Source organism: Macaca nemestrina, chromosome 2, assembly GCF_043159975.1.
Source record: "Macaca nemestrina isolate mMacNem1 chromosome 2, mMacNem.hap1, whole genome shotgun sequence".
Taxonomy (NCBI): Eukaryota; Metazoa; Chordata; class Mammalia; order Primates; family Cercopithecidae; genus Macaca; species Macaca nemestrina.
Genome location: NC_092126.1, coordinates 95,402,825 through 95,419,033, shown reverse-complemented (window position 1 = coordinate 95,419,033; position 16,209 = coordinate 95,402,825). Strand labels below are relative to the sequence as shown.

At 40.3% G+C, this 16,209-nt stretch overlaps 1 long non-coding RNA gene across 4 annotated transcripts in view; it reads left to right on the top strand.

Moving 5' to 3' along the window:
* The window catches only part of LOC105480096 (uncharacterized), a 121,401-nt gene extending 106,022 nt beyond the window's left edge, over positions 1-15,379 (top strand). For all 4 annotated transcript variants that reach the window (XR_011619932.1, XR_011619929.1, XR_011619930.1 and 1 more), the window contains 4 exons: positions 2,246-2,379; positions 12,879-12,928; positions 14,238-14,392; positions 15,252-15,379. This is a non-coding gene — a long non-coding RNA (uncharacterized lncRNA). The remainder of the gene's footprint in view (positions 1-2,245; positions 2,380-12,878; positions 12,929-14,237; positions 14,393-15,251) is intronic.
* The last annotated feature ends 830 nt before the right edge of the window (positions 15,380-16,209 follow it).

The following is a 16,209-nucleotide window of genomic DNA, read 5'->3' as shown; positions in this document are numbered from 1 at the left end:
AGGAGGTGAGATATGCCTTAAACAATGAGTTGCTGCTCTGTAGCTAGATCAGGATATGAATTGTATTTAGTGGCTGATGTGAAAAATTTAGAAGCTTCAGTTGTAGCTTGAACCATTGTTCAGCCAGCAAGGGAAACTACAAATAATCCTATTGCGGGAAAGTGAGTGGTAAATGTTGGGGATGGGAGAGTAGAGAGCTGAGATCATAAAGGTAGATTTACCATAAAGGACCTTGTATATTATGCCTAGAAGTTTGCATTTTATTCTGAAGCAGGGGGAGTCATGAAAAGACTTTAAGCAGAGAACTAATATGATTCGATCCGCACTTTCCAAAGATGCCTCTGAGGGTGAGGTAGTGGATGGAATGAAGGAAAGCAAAAGTGGAAGCAGAATGATAGATAATGGAGCTTTGGTAATGACCCAAGAAAGCAGTCAGAATCCTGAACTCAGGAAATGGGATGAAGAGGATGCGGTAGGCTTGAGCGGTGTTTAGAAACTAACAGGACTTGATGATTGATTAGATGTCAGAGTTACGCTGGCATGGGGATGAAACTTGCGAGGGAACTTCCTGAGGAGTAAAGAGTTAAGGATACCTTCAGGTTTATGGCTGGAGTGACTGTGTAGGTAGCTCTCTTTACAGTGATAGAAAATTGAGAGAGCATGTTTTAGAGAAAAATAATTTCAGTCTGGGACATGTTGAGTTCAAGATACTTGTGGCCTAATTGTGTGCCTGATGAAGTACACAGCTAGTATTTATCCAATTGAATAAATAGATGCATATTATGTTATGGAAAATTAGGGTTAAAATGTATACTAACCAATAGCAAGATTCATCTCATTAGTATTAGAAGTAAATCATACTGTGTTAAAGCAAGCTTGTAAGTGTCTCATATCTGTAATCCCAGCACTTTGGGAGGATTAGGAGGGAGGATCTTTTGAGCCAAGGAATTCAAGGCCAGCCTGGGCATCAGGGTGAGACCCTGTCTCTACTGAAAATTTTAAAAAAGTAGCCCAGTGTGGTAGCACACACTTGTAGTTCCAGCCACTAGGGAAGCTGAGGTGGAAGGATTGCTTGAGTCTGGAAGGTTGAGGCTGCAGAGAGCTGTGATTATGCCACTGGGTGACAAAGTGAGGCTCTGTTTCCAAAAAAAAAGAAAGAAAAGATAAAAGAAAATAAGGAAAAAAAGTGAGACTCCGTCTCAAAAAAAAAAAAAAAAAAAGAATAGAAAAAAAGGCTTGCAGGAATAAAGTTTGAAATAGGCAAGGGAAGAGAGGGCAAATATGTCATGAAAAGAATTTCAGGTGATATCTTATTCAAACAGTTTAACTCCAAGTCCTTATGGCAGAAGACGGTGCATGGACCAGCAGCTTGGTACATTTTGCTTCCCCTAAGCGTGGTTCTGAGCTCCATGCTGTTGCCGCTGTCTCCGCTTTTAACTCAGTTAACTATGCTCTGATTTTTTTCTTCTCAATTTTTCCTACCCACGCCTCTCTTCTCTCAGTCAAGGTTAATCACTCCTTTCTTTGTGTTCCTGTAGTACTCTGCCAGACTTTTCCATGTGGCTGTATAATTATTCATTTTCACCTGTGCCATCTTCCAGTAGATCATGAGACTTCTGATGGCAAGGATATAATTTTATTGATGTTGTACCCCAGCGTGAGGACTGGGCCTGATTTTATAGATATAATGAATATATATGTGATTATATGTACATATGACTGTATTTTATGTATTATATATTATTGATTATATAAATATACCCATCAGATACCTATCTATCTATCTGTCTGTCTATCTATCTATCTATCTATCATCTATCTATCTATCTATGTATCCATAAATATTGAATGAATGAAGTCAAAGGTGGTGGTCCTCTCATCTCTATTGGCTTGTTTGCCACACATATTTTCAATCCTGTTGAGTACCTAATGTGAACTAGTAGGGTACTAGGTGCAATGAAGATGATATCAATTTTGTATTATTGAGTAACAAATCACCAGAAAATTCATTGCTGAATACAATGGCAATTTATTTTTTCTCATTATTTTGTGTGTTGACCAGGCTGTTTTGCTTTTTTCAACTGGTCTCATTCTCGAGACCGTAATCCCGTGTGGGCTCAGTTGGGATAGGTGAGTCTAGGAGGGTCTCACTTGCACATTTGAAGTATCGTTTGCAATTCTGGGAATGACTGGCACAGCTCACTTCTCTTTTTCACACGGTCTTCCATTCGGGTCTTTTTTACAGCATACTAACTACTGAGTTCCAAGAAAATGGGAGCAGGAGTCACAAGGCCCCTTGAAGCTGAGGCTCAGAAGCCGGCACAGAGACACAGCCATTGCAGTGTTTAAACCAGAGCCAGTCACTTGGCCAGCCTAGAGGTAAAGAGAGGGGGAAGAAATTTCACCTTGCTATGGGAGAAGGTGAAGTCACATTGCCAAGTGTGGGATGGGCTATCTTTGCAAACAGAAAAATAAGGGAATTTTCAGAGGATTGAATCTGTTCATTATCATACTTCGTTGAACAATATCAAAGGGGCGATCAGATCAGAAATATTTTTATTAATGCCCACTCTAAAAATTTCAGAGAGTCACTTTTGGAAACACTGTAATTCCTTAATGTATATTAACTAATGACAAGTTAAGAAAAGGTGACCTCAAGCTGATATCTGAGTACAGAGTTGAACTTGACAATGTAATGATGAAGAGTAGAGAAAAATATTTTATGTGAGTATGTATATACATATTTATTTAGATAAAAGTTCTTGCTCTGTCACTCAGGCTGGAGTGCAGTGGCACGATAATAGATTACTGCAGTTTTGAACTCTTGAGCTCAAGTGATCCTCCCACCTCTGCCTCCTGAGTAGCTGGGATTACAGGCACACGCCACCATGACTGGCATGAAAAGAAAAATTTTTAAATGAGGCAAAGTAGGAAAGGAAGGCAAGAGTACATCTTGAAAACATTGTATGTATATTATATGTCTCATATATTATTGATTATATAAATGTATATTACATACCCATCAGATATCTATATTTGAAAACAATCAAGGATGTTCTGGTTGGCTGTATAACAAGAGGAATCTGCACAGAATAAAGGGTAATGCTCATACTGCAACCCTAGCATGATAGACAAACACACAAACACATATCTTTACACATATGTAGATATAGGTAGATGGACATGTGAAAAAGCACAATGATGTAGGGGTGATTTTAAAAGATACTCACACTGAAATTCCCCAGAAAGAAGGATAATATTAGAAAGAGGAGAAGAAAAGTAAAGCCCTTATAAAAGGTGCATTAGCCAGGGTTCTTCAGAGAAACAGAACCAATAGGCTATAGATGGAGCAATAGGTAGGTAGGTAGGTAGACAGATAGATGGATAGATAGATACGTAGATAGATAGATAAAAAAAATTATTAAGAAGAATTGGCTTACATGATTTTGAAGGTTTGGAAGTCCCACAATCTGCTGCCTGCAAGCTGGAGAGCCAGCAAAGCCAGTGTGCAATTTCAGTCTAAGCCTGAGGGCCTGAGATCCAGGGGAGGCCGATGGTGTAAGACCCATTTGGAGTCTGAAGGCTTGAGAGCCATGAGTGCTGATGTCCAGGGGAAGGAGAAGATGAATGTTCCAGCTCAAGCACAGAGAGCAAATTCACCCTTTCTCCACCTTTTTGTTCTATTCAGTCCCTCAACAGACAAGGTCAAGTCCACCCACATTGGTGAGGATGATCTTGACTCAGTCTACCGATTCAAATGCTAATCTCTTCTGGAAACATCCCCATAGACACATCCAGAAATAATGTACCAGCTATCTGGGCTTTTCTTTGCCTAGTCAAGTTGACATGTAAAATTAACCACCACAAGTCTACTCTTTGTCACCTTGGTACGACATGCATTCTTGTAAATCATGCTGAATCTCCAAATACAGATAATAACGAAGTCATTATTTTGCGTAACATGATACAACTATCTTGAATACAAGGAAAAGGTACTAATACTTATCCCTTCCCCAAAAGAGGAAGTAAAAGTTCTTAGTGATGTTTATTCTTCCCCTGATATTCCTTAAATACAATGATATAAAAATAACAGTACTTAAATACTGCCATAAAGTCAATACATCTTCTGTTACATAATAAGAAAATAAGAACAGAAAGAAAACAAAGATATCTGCTTAATGTATGTGTGTGTGTATATATATATGTATATACACAAGTGTATTCATAAAAAATAAGGAGAAAATTCTTATGATAATTAAAGTCTCATTTATGTAAGTGGTCACATGATCAATAGCTGCTATTTATAACTACCTTCTGCTACTATTCATTCAGTATTCCCTTTGCCTTCAGCAAGCATGTCAGCTGGTGATGGTTCTTTGCCTGATGAGGTGACCCAAACTTTCATTCCTGAAGAATCTGGGCTATTAATAGCCCTGCCTAGATTGGGTTGTTGTAGTGTTACATTGACCTTTACCACAAGGTGTGGTAATACTAAAAGACTCCCTAAGGGATCTCCTGTATACCAGACATACTCTTCCTTATTTTTGTGGAGAAGTCCAATTTCCCCTTCGTAGCCTGGATCATTCACTCAAGCCAACACTGTAACTCCCTTCTTTTCCTGTTGATTCAGAGGCATAAGAAGCCCAAAGTAGCTGGGTGAAAGTCTTAACTTGCAGTTCAGTGGAATTATTTTGTTTCTTGCTGGAAGCATTCCTCCTTCCAGCTTAAGATCTGTAGGCCAGCAGAGCATAAAGTCATGAGAATAGGGATCAAAAGTTTGCTAGTGGGTCACAAGGGATAATAATGAGTGGTGCCTCTTCCATTTTCACTCTTTGATTCCTGAACTGGTTAATTCTGGTTATTGGATAAATAGCATCACATACTGAATGCTGATTCACAGCATATGCAACGTTCTGGAAAACCTTTCCCAAGTCCAGCAAGGTGTTGTCTTCTGGGTGACACTTTAACTGAATCTTCTTTTTTTATTTTTTATTATTGTGCTTTAAGTTCTAGGGTACATGTGCACAATGTGCAGGCTTGTTACGTATGTATACATGTGCCATGTTGGTGTGCTGCACCCATTAACTCATCATTCACATTAGGTATATCTCCTAATGCTATCCCTCCCCACTCCCCCCACCCCACAACAGGCCCTGGCGTGTGATGTTTCCCACCCTGTGTCCAAGTGTTCTCATTGTTCAATTCCCACCTATGAGTGAGAACATGCGGTGTTTGGTTTTCTATCCTTGCGATAGTTTGCTCAGAATGATGGTTTCCAGCTTCATCCACATCCCTACAAAGGACAGGAGCTCATCCTTTTTTATGGCTGCATAGTATTCCATGGTGTATATGTGCCACGTTTTCTTAATCCAATCTATCATTGATAGACATTTGGGTTGGTTCCAAATCTTTGCTATTGTGAATAGTGCTGAAATAAACACATGTGTGCATGTGTCTTTATAGTAGCATGATTTATAATCTTTTGGGTATATACCCAGTAATGGGATGGCTGGGTCAAATGGTATTTCTAGTTCTAGATCCTTGAGGAATTGCCACACTGTCTTCCACAATGGTTGAACTAGTTTACAGTCCCACCAACAGTGTGAAAGTGTTGCTATTTCTCCACATACTCTCCAGCACCTGTTGTTTCCTGACTTTTTAATGATTGCCATTCTAACTGGTGCGAGATGGTATCTCATTGTGGTTTTGATTTGCATTTCTCTGATGGCGAGTGATGATGAGCATTTTTTTCATGTGTCTATTGGCTGCATAAATGTCTTCTTTTGAGAATTGTCTGTTCATATCCTTCGCCCACTTTTTGATGGGGTTGCTTGATTTTTTCTTGTGAATTTAAGTTCTTTGTAGATTCTGCATATTAGCCTTTTGTCAGATGGCTGGATTGTAAAAATTTTCTCCCATTCTGTAGGTTGCCTGTTCACTCTGATGGTAGTTTCTTTTGATGTGCAGAAGCTCTTTAGTTTAATTACCCATAGCCAATATCATGAATGGGCAAAAACTGAATCTTCAAAAAACCATTCCATTGTTTTATCATGCCTGTTTCAGGATAATGGGAAACATGATAAGGCCAGCGAATTTTACAGACATAGGCCTATTGCCACACCTTTTTTTCTTTTTTCTTTCTTTTTTTTTTTTTTTGCTGTGAAGTGAGTTTCTTGATCAGAAGCAATGCTGTATGGAATGCCGCACAGTAGATAAAGCATTCTGTAAGTCCTTGGGTGGTAGTTTTGGCAGAAGCATTGTGTGAAAGAAAGAAACATCTATATCTAGAGTGTTTATTCCAATAAAGACAAAATTCTGCCCCTTCTATGATAGAAATAAATGGTCTGATGTAATCAATTTGCCACAAGGTAGCTGGATGATCACCCCTGGGAACTGTGCCATACTGGGGGCTCAGCGTTAGTCTTTGTTGCTGTCAGACTGGGTACTCAGTAGTGGGCCATAGTCAGATTGGCCTCTGGGAGTAGAAGTCCATGTTGCTGAGCCTATGCATAAACTCCATCCCTGCCACCATGGCCACTTTGTTCATGAGCTCATTGGGCAATGACAGAGCTGGCTGGGAAAAGAGGCTGACTGGTATCTATAGAATGGTCATTCTATCCCTGTGATTATTAAAATCCTCCTCTGCTGAGGCTTCCCTTCAGTGAACATTCACATGGGACAGAAATATCTTCATATTTTTGTCCATTCAGAGATGTGTATCTGCCTACCTCTTTCCCACATTTCTTTATTACCAATTTTCAACCATGTTCCTTCCGTTTCCCTGAGCATCCAGCCAAATCACTGGCCACAACCCATGAATTGGAATATAACTGCTTGTCTTGCCATTTCTCTTTCCAAAGAAAGTGAACAACCAGGTGTACCCTCAGATTCCACCCACTGGGAGAATTTCTCTCCATTGCTGTGCTTCAGGGATGGCCCAGAGAAGGGTTGCAATGTTGCAACTGTCCACTTTCAGGTAGTACCTGCATATTGTGGAGAACTATCTGTAAACCAGGCCCAAGTCTTCTCTTTCTCTTTCAAATGATTGCAGGGAACTCCCCATGAGTCCAGAAATGCAGGCTGGGAGAATCAGTGTAGCATGAGTGGGGCTCCTGGCAGTTGGGCCATTTCTTCATGTCCCTTACCTTCAAGGCCTGCTGGGTCCTATTATGTATAAACCACTTCCATTTGACTGTAGAGTGTTGCTGTAAATGCCTAATGTTATGGCGTGGTGGGTCAGATAACACCAAGTTCATGATGGGCAACTCAGGTCGCATGGTAACTTGATGGCCCACAGTCAAATGTTCAGTTTCTACTGAGGCCAAGTAGCAGGGCAATACCTGTATCTCAAAAGGAGAGCAGTTATCTGTAAATGATGGCAGGGTCTTATCCTAAAATTCTAAGGCCTGCACTGTGATTCACTTATGGGGCCTGCCAAAGGCTCCAAACAGCATCCCTATCTGCCACTGAGCCTTTAAACACCACTGGATTTGGTGACTCACATGGCCCAAATGCCAAAACAACCTGTACTGCAGCCTAAATCTGTTGCAGAACCTCCTTTTTTTCTGGGGCCCACTAAAAACTAGCAGCTTTTTGGGTTACTTGGTAAATGGGCTGGAGTAACACACCCAAACGAGGAATATGCTGCCTTCGAAATCCAAAGAGGCCTAGTAGGCACTGTGCTTCTTTCTTAGTTGTGGGAGAGAACAAACACAACAACTTATCCTTGACTTTAGAAGTGGTATCTGGACATGCCCCACACCACTAGACCCCTAGAAATTTGAGTGAGGTGGAACGCCTCCGTATTTTAGGCTTTCTTTCCCACTCTTTGACATGTCTTACCAATAAGTCTAGAGTAGCTGCTGCTTCTTGCTCACAAGGTCTAATCAGCATAATGTCCTCAGTGTAATGGACCTGTGTGATGTCTTGTGATGGGAAGAGGGAAAGACAATGTGAACTAAATTATGACATAAGCCTGACTGGAGAGTTGATACAGCCCTGAGGTAGGACTGTGAAGGTGTATTACTGACCTTACCAGCTGAACTTGACAATGATAATAATGAACAGAAAAAAAAACTTAATGAGACAAAGTATCAAAAGAAGACAAGGAAAAGACAAGGTTACATCTTGTAAACAATCAAGGATGTTCTGGTTGGCTGTACAAGAAGAGGAGTCCACACAGAAAAGAGAGGAATGCTCGTCCTGCAACCCTAGCATGATAGGTAGGTAGGCAGGGGTATTGATACGGGTTCATAGGTATGTAATATGCAGATATAGATGGGGGGACCTGGACATATGTGAAAAAGCACTATTATGTAGAGATGATTGTAAAAGATATTCACACTGAAAGTCTTTAGAAGAAGGGTAATATCAGAAAGGGGGAAATGTAAAATCTTCATAAAAGGATAAAAGATTAAAAGGTTAAGAATCCAAGTTAAGACACAAGGTACAAAGTAGGTTTCCTAATTGAATCCTATTATGGACAATCTGAAGTATTAGAAAGTAGGAAAAAAAGGGGAAAGAATGAACACATCTGATATAACTGGTATAAATGCTCGAGTAAGAATGAGTCTTTTCCACTGATCTAGTTATTTTAAGTGGTAAAGATCTCCTTTAGATAGAAATATTGAACAAAGAATAGAAATATTGAACAGGTGCCCAGCGTATACTGCAAGACATCTAACTAACTTATTGAATTAAAACACAAAATCCATCCCATGTGGAGTTTGTGTTTTCTACACAATTGTGTATTTTACACACATTCCTGTCATGCTGAATGTTTGTCAATAGTTCTTATAATGACAACGTTTTTAGTCTCAGGGACTCAAAGGAAGGCACTTTCCTTGAGACAAAACAAAAATATCTCCTCTCTTTCCCTCATCAAGGCTCTGGCTCTTGACCTGTTAAGAAGAATCAGTTGAAGATACCCTTGGTATTGCCAGACTTCCCTTCAGAATGTAGGTTCTCAAACACATATTCCCAGCTGAGCCAGGGAGGTTTGCCCAAGAATGCAAGATGGCTTGCAGAAGCCTGGAGAAGCAACTTTCTTTCTCTTCTTGTTTCAGCTTCCTTTACTGCAGCCAATGCCACACTTCATACCTGAATATAAAGGTTGAAAGAAGAGAGGAGAGTGGAGAAAGATAGGCAAATTGCCTGTCTTCACTCGCCTTCATAACTCTGCAGAGAGGTGTAAGCCTCTCTCTATGGGCTGATAGCAGCTCGTTTTCCCTCTGTGATGGGGAAGATATTGGCTAAATATCCTGATATCCTGAAATTAGCTTTCAATTGAGTTAATAGTTGAAATCAAAACTGCGTCTGGGACTGGTGGTCATTGGGAGACTTTTTTTAACTCCTCTAGTTTATGTCATCTCTATGGTATTTACCATTTCCTACCATGTACAGATCCCTCTAGTAAATCTAGAGACTGTTATAAATATCTTTATTCCCCACAGCATCTAAAACAATGTTTTGCACGTAATAAGTGCTTAACAAATAAATGTTAACTCCTTTATTTATTAGAGGATTGCACAAATGAAAAATAAAGGCTTATTAAACTATGAGTGGCAGAATAACTTTGTGATGGCTGGAGTTTTCTCTGATAGTCACCTTTTCAAACAAATTATCATAAACGTGTTTTTCTTATGTCTTTGTAACTTCAGTGATTTCCTTGATGTTTCATATCATAAATACAATGACAAATATGTAGTTTTACCTCACAGGGTCAATATGTAGGTTAATTTTTTACATTGAAGAAAATTTTTATTACACTTTATGTTCTAGGGTACATGTGCACAATGTGCAGGTTTGTTACATATGTATACATGTGCCATGTTGGTGTGCTGCACCCATTAACTAGTCATTTATATTAGGTATCTCTCCTAATGCTATCCCTCCCCCCTCCCCCCACTCCACAACAGGCCCCAGGGTGTGATATTCCCCACCCTGTGTCCAAGTGTTCTCATTGTTCAATTCCCACCTTTGAGTGAGAACATGCGGTGTTTGGTTTTCTGTTCTTGTGATAGTTTGCTGAGAATGATGGTTTCCAGCTGCATCCATGTCCTACAAAGGACATGAACTCATCCTTTTTATGGCTGCATAGTATTCCATGGTATATATGTGCCACATTTTCTTAATCCAGTCTATCACTGAGGGACATTTGGGTTGGTTCCAAGTCTTTGCTATTGTGAATAGAGCCACAATAAACACATGTGTGCATGTGTCTTTATAGAAGCATGATTTATAATCCTTTGGGTATATACACAGTAATGGGACGGCTGGGTCAAATGGTATTTCTAGTTCTAGACCCTTGAGGAATCACCACACTGTCTTCCACAATAGTTGAACTAGTTTACAGTCCCACCAATAGTGTAAAAGTGTTCCTGTTTCTCCACATCCTCTCCAGCACCTGTTGTTTCCTGACTTTTTAATGATCGCCATTCTAACTGGTGTGAGATGGTATCTCATTGTGATTTTGATTTGCATTTCTCTGATTGCGAGTGATGATGAGCAATTTTTCATGTGTCTGTTGGCTGCATAAATGTCATTTTTTACATTTTAAAGGGGATACTACAATTCTTTTTCAAATATACCTAATTCTAAAATGAAAATGAGCCAAGTGCAGTTATGCATGCCTGTAGTCCCAGCTACTTGGGAGACTGAGGGGGGAGAATTGCTTGAGCTCAGGAGTTTGAGGCCAGCCTGGGCAATATAGTGAGACCCATCACTAAAAAAGAAAAAGGAAGAAAAAAAGGAAAAGAAAAAAAAAAAAAGAAAAATGGTTTCCTACAAGGTAATATATTGATGTAGTCTTATATTCTTCCATGCTACTTGATTAACTATACAACATATTTTATTTTCTCCTAAGAGATTAATCATACATAGTCACCTTTGCTTCTGTATTTAAAAGCTAAGGGTCAGGAATTTCAAAGGAAACACTTTGTTACAATTCCAGAATAGTGAGAAAACATAATGGCAGAGACCAAAATCTATCATGGCATTTTGGCTTCCCGCTTTCCTTTAATTTTACAATGAGGGGGAGAATCCAGGTGAGACCTGACTCCATTTAGGAGTTCCTTTCCTGTGTGCTCTGTCTCCAGCCAGGAGAGAGACTGACAGAATGATAACACTCGATGCCAGGCTCCTTTGCCCACTCAAAGACCCTCCCTCAGGTATCAGTTGCTTGGCTGAGCTCTGAGGTCAACTAGACACCTCCCTTGAGACTTACCTGGCCTGAGGGATAGAACGACCAGAAAATCCTCTCAGGGATAGCAGCTGTTATCTGAGCTAGGATCAAAGTCCCCCTCTGCACTGCAGAAAAACATCTTCCAAACTGGGTCTCTTTCTCCATGATTCAAATGAATGTTGAATGAGTCCCCAGGGACGCCAGTTGCTTTGCTTAGGAGCAAGCTGTCAGAAACACTGTGCAATGAAAGTTCACCTCCTTTTAAGGTCCTTTTTGTTTGAGCATTTTTATTCGTTGTCTCAGAGGGCCATCAGAAGTTAATCAAGAAATTAGGCAACAGAAAAATGTGATGATTAATTTTGTTTTGAGAGTTATCATTTGTGTATTGTCTTTTTTTTTCCCCTGAAATATGAGAATTGCTTTACTCTGGTAATATTCACAGTATCCAAGAAAGACACAGTGGGTATAAAAAGCCATTGTTCAAACCTTCCGTTTTGTATATGAAAACATGAAAAATAAGAAGTAACTTTCCTACTGATTAGATTTAGATCGCAAAGTGCTGAAGTTTCTCTTGCCTTATACCAAATCTTTTAGGCTAGTCCATAACAGCAACCTTAAACTAGGTACCTGGCATTCATGTTCTTAATGGAAATATAATAGTCCAGAAAATTTGATAATTTTCCACCAAAGAGATAAATATGAACCATTCATCTAGTGCGTCCAAATTTGCAGAGACTCAAATAGATCCAAAGTGATGCTTCGGTTTACTCCTAAACAGATATAGCACTAGAGCGTCAACTCTTCAAGACCTTGAACATGCCTCATTCATTTTAGTATCTCCAGTAACTGCCGCTGGGCCTGGAATACAGGACGGGTAACAAATATCTTTTGAGTGAACTAAATTGAGCATAGCTTCTTTTATCTCATTAAAATTGCAGAACCAATGAACTGAACTAGAGGTAAAAATGTCAAAAAAGGACAGAACGTGTACCTGGGCCAAGGAGAGAGAGTATAGTATTTGGAGGCACACTTTTTAGATGATGCCTTTTAAATACTTCCAGTCTTTTCCGCGTGAATATGTTTTGCTGACATTGTAGTTATAGCCAGTTTTATTTTGCACATTTCAGGTTGCCCAGTTTAAATTGATGTTTTTGGTAGCAATGCCAGTGGGTAGGTGGGTGGGTCAGATATTTTAGTCATGGCACACACTATTGTACAGACATCTGTTATACTGAATGGATTATTTTGTTTATCAAGTTTCTTTGAATAGCAATTTCAGTTTTGTATCTTATTTCCTTATTTGATGAGGGTATTGCCAGCAGATGCATGCTACATATTGGCTTGAGTTTCTTGCAGTTGCCTGGATAGCTTTTTTTTTTAAATTTCTTTTTCTTCCCCTTAGCATTTTCCTTCTCAATATCTGTATCATTCTAAAGAAATCCAGAATTTTGAACGTAATATTCTAAAATTAACAGCCTCGCTAATTTTCCTTTTAAGAAACATTTCTTATCTTTCCAAAGTCATTACCAATAATAACACAATTTTCTCTTTTTCCCCCTTTAAAAAAAATCTATTCTGGTGGCTTTCCCCCCTTATAAATAGCCAATTGTTCTTTAATTATAAATGTTATTTGAGAGGAGAGTTTGTGGTTTTGTCTAAAGTACTGTTTAACAGTTGTTCTACTTACTTAAATCAGCAGAAACCACTCTGGAGCAAAGCTCGTGTCAGCAGATCTGAACACGAAGGGTCAGTATCAGCCATTTATTCTGAACAATCTGGAGGTCAGATAAATCTAAGCAAGTATTTTCTTAATCTCAAGAAAGGCATTGTGGGAACCAAGAACTCTATTCTCTGTTGTGATGTGCTCTATTGTCAGGACTACAAATCTGATGATAATGATAATAATGATGGTAATGATGACAATGGTGATAGTTAATGCTTATCCAGCACTTAATATGTGTCAGGTATCATTCAAAAGCTATCTATCTATCTGTCTATCTATCTATCTATCTATCTATCTATCTATCTATCTATCGCTCTATCTATCATCTATCTACTCATTCAAATCCCACAACAAACATATAAGATAAGTATTTCTATTCCTGTTTCACATTTGAGGACACTGAGGAAGAATAACATTAGCTGCATCCCCCAAATCCAGAGTAAATGACTGAATCAGGACTCAAACCTAAGCAGGATAGCTCAAAAATGTGTACTTTCAACCACGTGCTATATCACATATATTTACACATTAGGAAGGAGACAGTAATACAAATATATTGTTGTCTACACAGTTCTAGGCAGTGCTAGGCATTAGGAATGGAAAGACAAAATTCTCCTGACTTGAAATTGCCCACAGTCTAGCAAAGGATCAGAATTGAAAACAGATTAATTCACTACAAAGATATTATAGAGGAAGGATGTGTGGGCATGAAGATGGTTGAGGAAATATCCCAGGAGATCTGAACCTGGCCAAATGAATAGTGAGTAGAGGTCAAGGTAGGTGCAGAAGAAGGTTCGGAGATCCCAGGAGGGAAGGAAAGGCATGAGTTGAGGCAGAAAGCCAGGAGTCCAGTGTGGTTGTGAGGAGCATCTCCTCCCATGGTATTACTAAAATGCAACCTGGGAATCCGGACAGTGACAGGAAAGGAATGTAGAGAAGCAGGTAGAGGTTATGTGTGAGGCATTTGGTGATAAGTTGTCCCAAGACCAGAGTGCATAACACGGCCTGCCTGTGGCAGTGTGAAAAACAGGGAACTGTCAATACCTGATTCCTCCCCTTGTCTACCGCCAGAGAAAAGCCCTGACATGTGGGGCTTGGGACTAGTTGCTCACTGCTCTCCATCCTCCCTGTTCCACCTTGGAGCTTGGCCCTAACACAGGGGTTGGCAGTGGGAAGGAACTGGCTGGCTCTGTCATCTAGACTCCATAGCATCATTTCACTTCTGGCCACATCACCCTCCTTGTGGTATATGGCCTTGAGGTTGCATATTGGTAATCCCCCCTGCTTAATGACAATGTGCCGTGGGTAAATCTCATTTCTTCTTTCCTGCAGGTGAAAGAATCACAGTAATTATGTTGGATGAATGTGCATACAGTGGCCTAGCAGTTTGACTGAATTGGAAATCAGCAAGAGTTAGCAATCTTGAGGAAGAAACAAAAGGCTGAAGAATATGAATAGGAGGGAGAGGTTTGAAAGGAATTTTAAATGTGAGGCTCTGGCAAAAAGCTAGATAGAGAGGTACAAAAAAATGTAGATGACGTGGACTTTCATAGAGTTTCATAATATCCTGTAGAGTTCAAAGTGCTGGATTATTGTGGTTCCAATAAATTTTTTGCCTTTATTTATAGCAATTAATATCTTGTTTCACTGTAATTTACATGTCTTTATCTCTAGACTGTGAGATCCTTGAGTTTAATCTTATTCCTCTTTTAGTATCTCCAACTTAACAGGGCTTGGCACAAAGTTACTGCTTAATAAAGGAGTGTTAAGTTTAAAAACTATGTAATGGAGAGGTACAGAGAGGTATTAGCCTCTTTTGTGTTGGTTGGGTGTTGTGTAGGGAGAAACATAGAGGGCTCAAGATAGAGGCCCAAAGAGAAAAAATTGTTGAGAGAGACAGTGGGGTGAGGCAGAAAGTGCAAGGGCTTTGGGCTCAGAGAAACTCAGATTTCAATCTCTGCCTTATTGGCACTTGGCTATATACCCAACTCTGGACAGGCCCAGCCCTCCATGAGGATGACAAGGACAGGAAGATGTGTCTCAGCAGCAACCTGGCACAATGTCCTGTATATCCTTGTGTGCAAGACCCTGCTTGCACACAAAGATGCCAGGAGAGCCAGCTCTGCCCATCTCAGGCCAAGGTTTCCACCAAGCAGGTATGCCCAGCAGTGACCTCACCAGAATCTTGAGTTGCAGAAAGTCATATATACAGCCCAGCTCCTTGCTCTCCTTGTTTCCTCTTTCTATACCACTTTTAGATAGTCCTATAGGAATGTCTACTTCTGGGTGTGTACTAGGCTTCTGCATACACCTCTTGTATTGTCATTTTTGTTTGTTTGTTTTTAGATAGAGTCTCGCTCTGTCACCCAGGCTGGAGTGCAGTGGCCCGAGCTCAGCTCACTGCAACTCCGTCTCCCAAGTTCAAGTGATTCTCCTGCCTCAGCCTCCCGAGTAGCTGGGATTGCATGCACCTGCCACCACACCCAGGTAATTTTTGTATTTTTAGTAGAGACAGGGTTTCGCCATCTTGGCCAGGCTGGTCTCGAGCTACTGAACTCAAGTAATCCACCTGCTTCGGCCTCCCAAAGTCCTGGGGATTACAGGCGTGAGCCACCGTGCCCGGCCTGTCATGCTATTCTAATATAACCTGGGGAGAGATCTGGCAGCCTGGATATCTTTTTTTTTTTTTTTGGGACGGAGTCTCGCTCTGTCGCCCAGGCTGGAGTGCAGTGGCGCGATCTCGGCTCACTGCAAGCTCCGCCTCCCGGGTTCACGCCATTCTCCTGCCTCAGCCTCCCGAGTAGCTGGGACTACAGGCGCCCACAACCGCGCCCGGCTAATTTTTTTTTGTATTTTTAGTAGAGACGGGGTTTCACCGTGGTCTCGATCTCCTGACCTTGTGATCCGCCCGCCTCGGCCTCCCAAAGTGCTGGGATTACAGGCGTGAGCCACCGCGCCCGGCCTCAGCCTGGATATCTTATTGGTAACTTACTGAATAACAATCTTGTATTAGCTGTTATCCCCTCCAAGAGTTGCAAACCATATTATCTATCTAGAATTGAAATTAAGCAAAAACAATTAGACTTCAACTCCAACTGGTTTCTCTCTCTCTCTGAAATGAATAGATATTATTTTAGGGCAGTTTTACACTTACAGAAAAGTTGAGTAAAAAGTACAGAAAGTTCCCATATTCTCCCTCTTTTCTCTCACTCATTTTCCCTATTATTAATGTCTTGCATTGGTATGGTACATTTGTTACAAGTTATGAACCAATATTGATTCATATTGATGGATCAGCATTAAC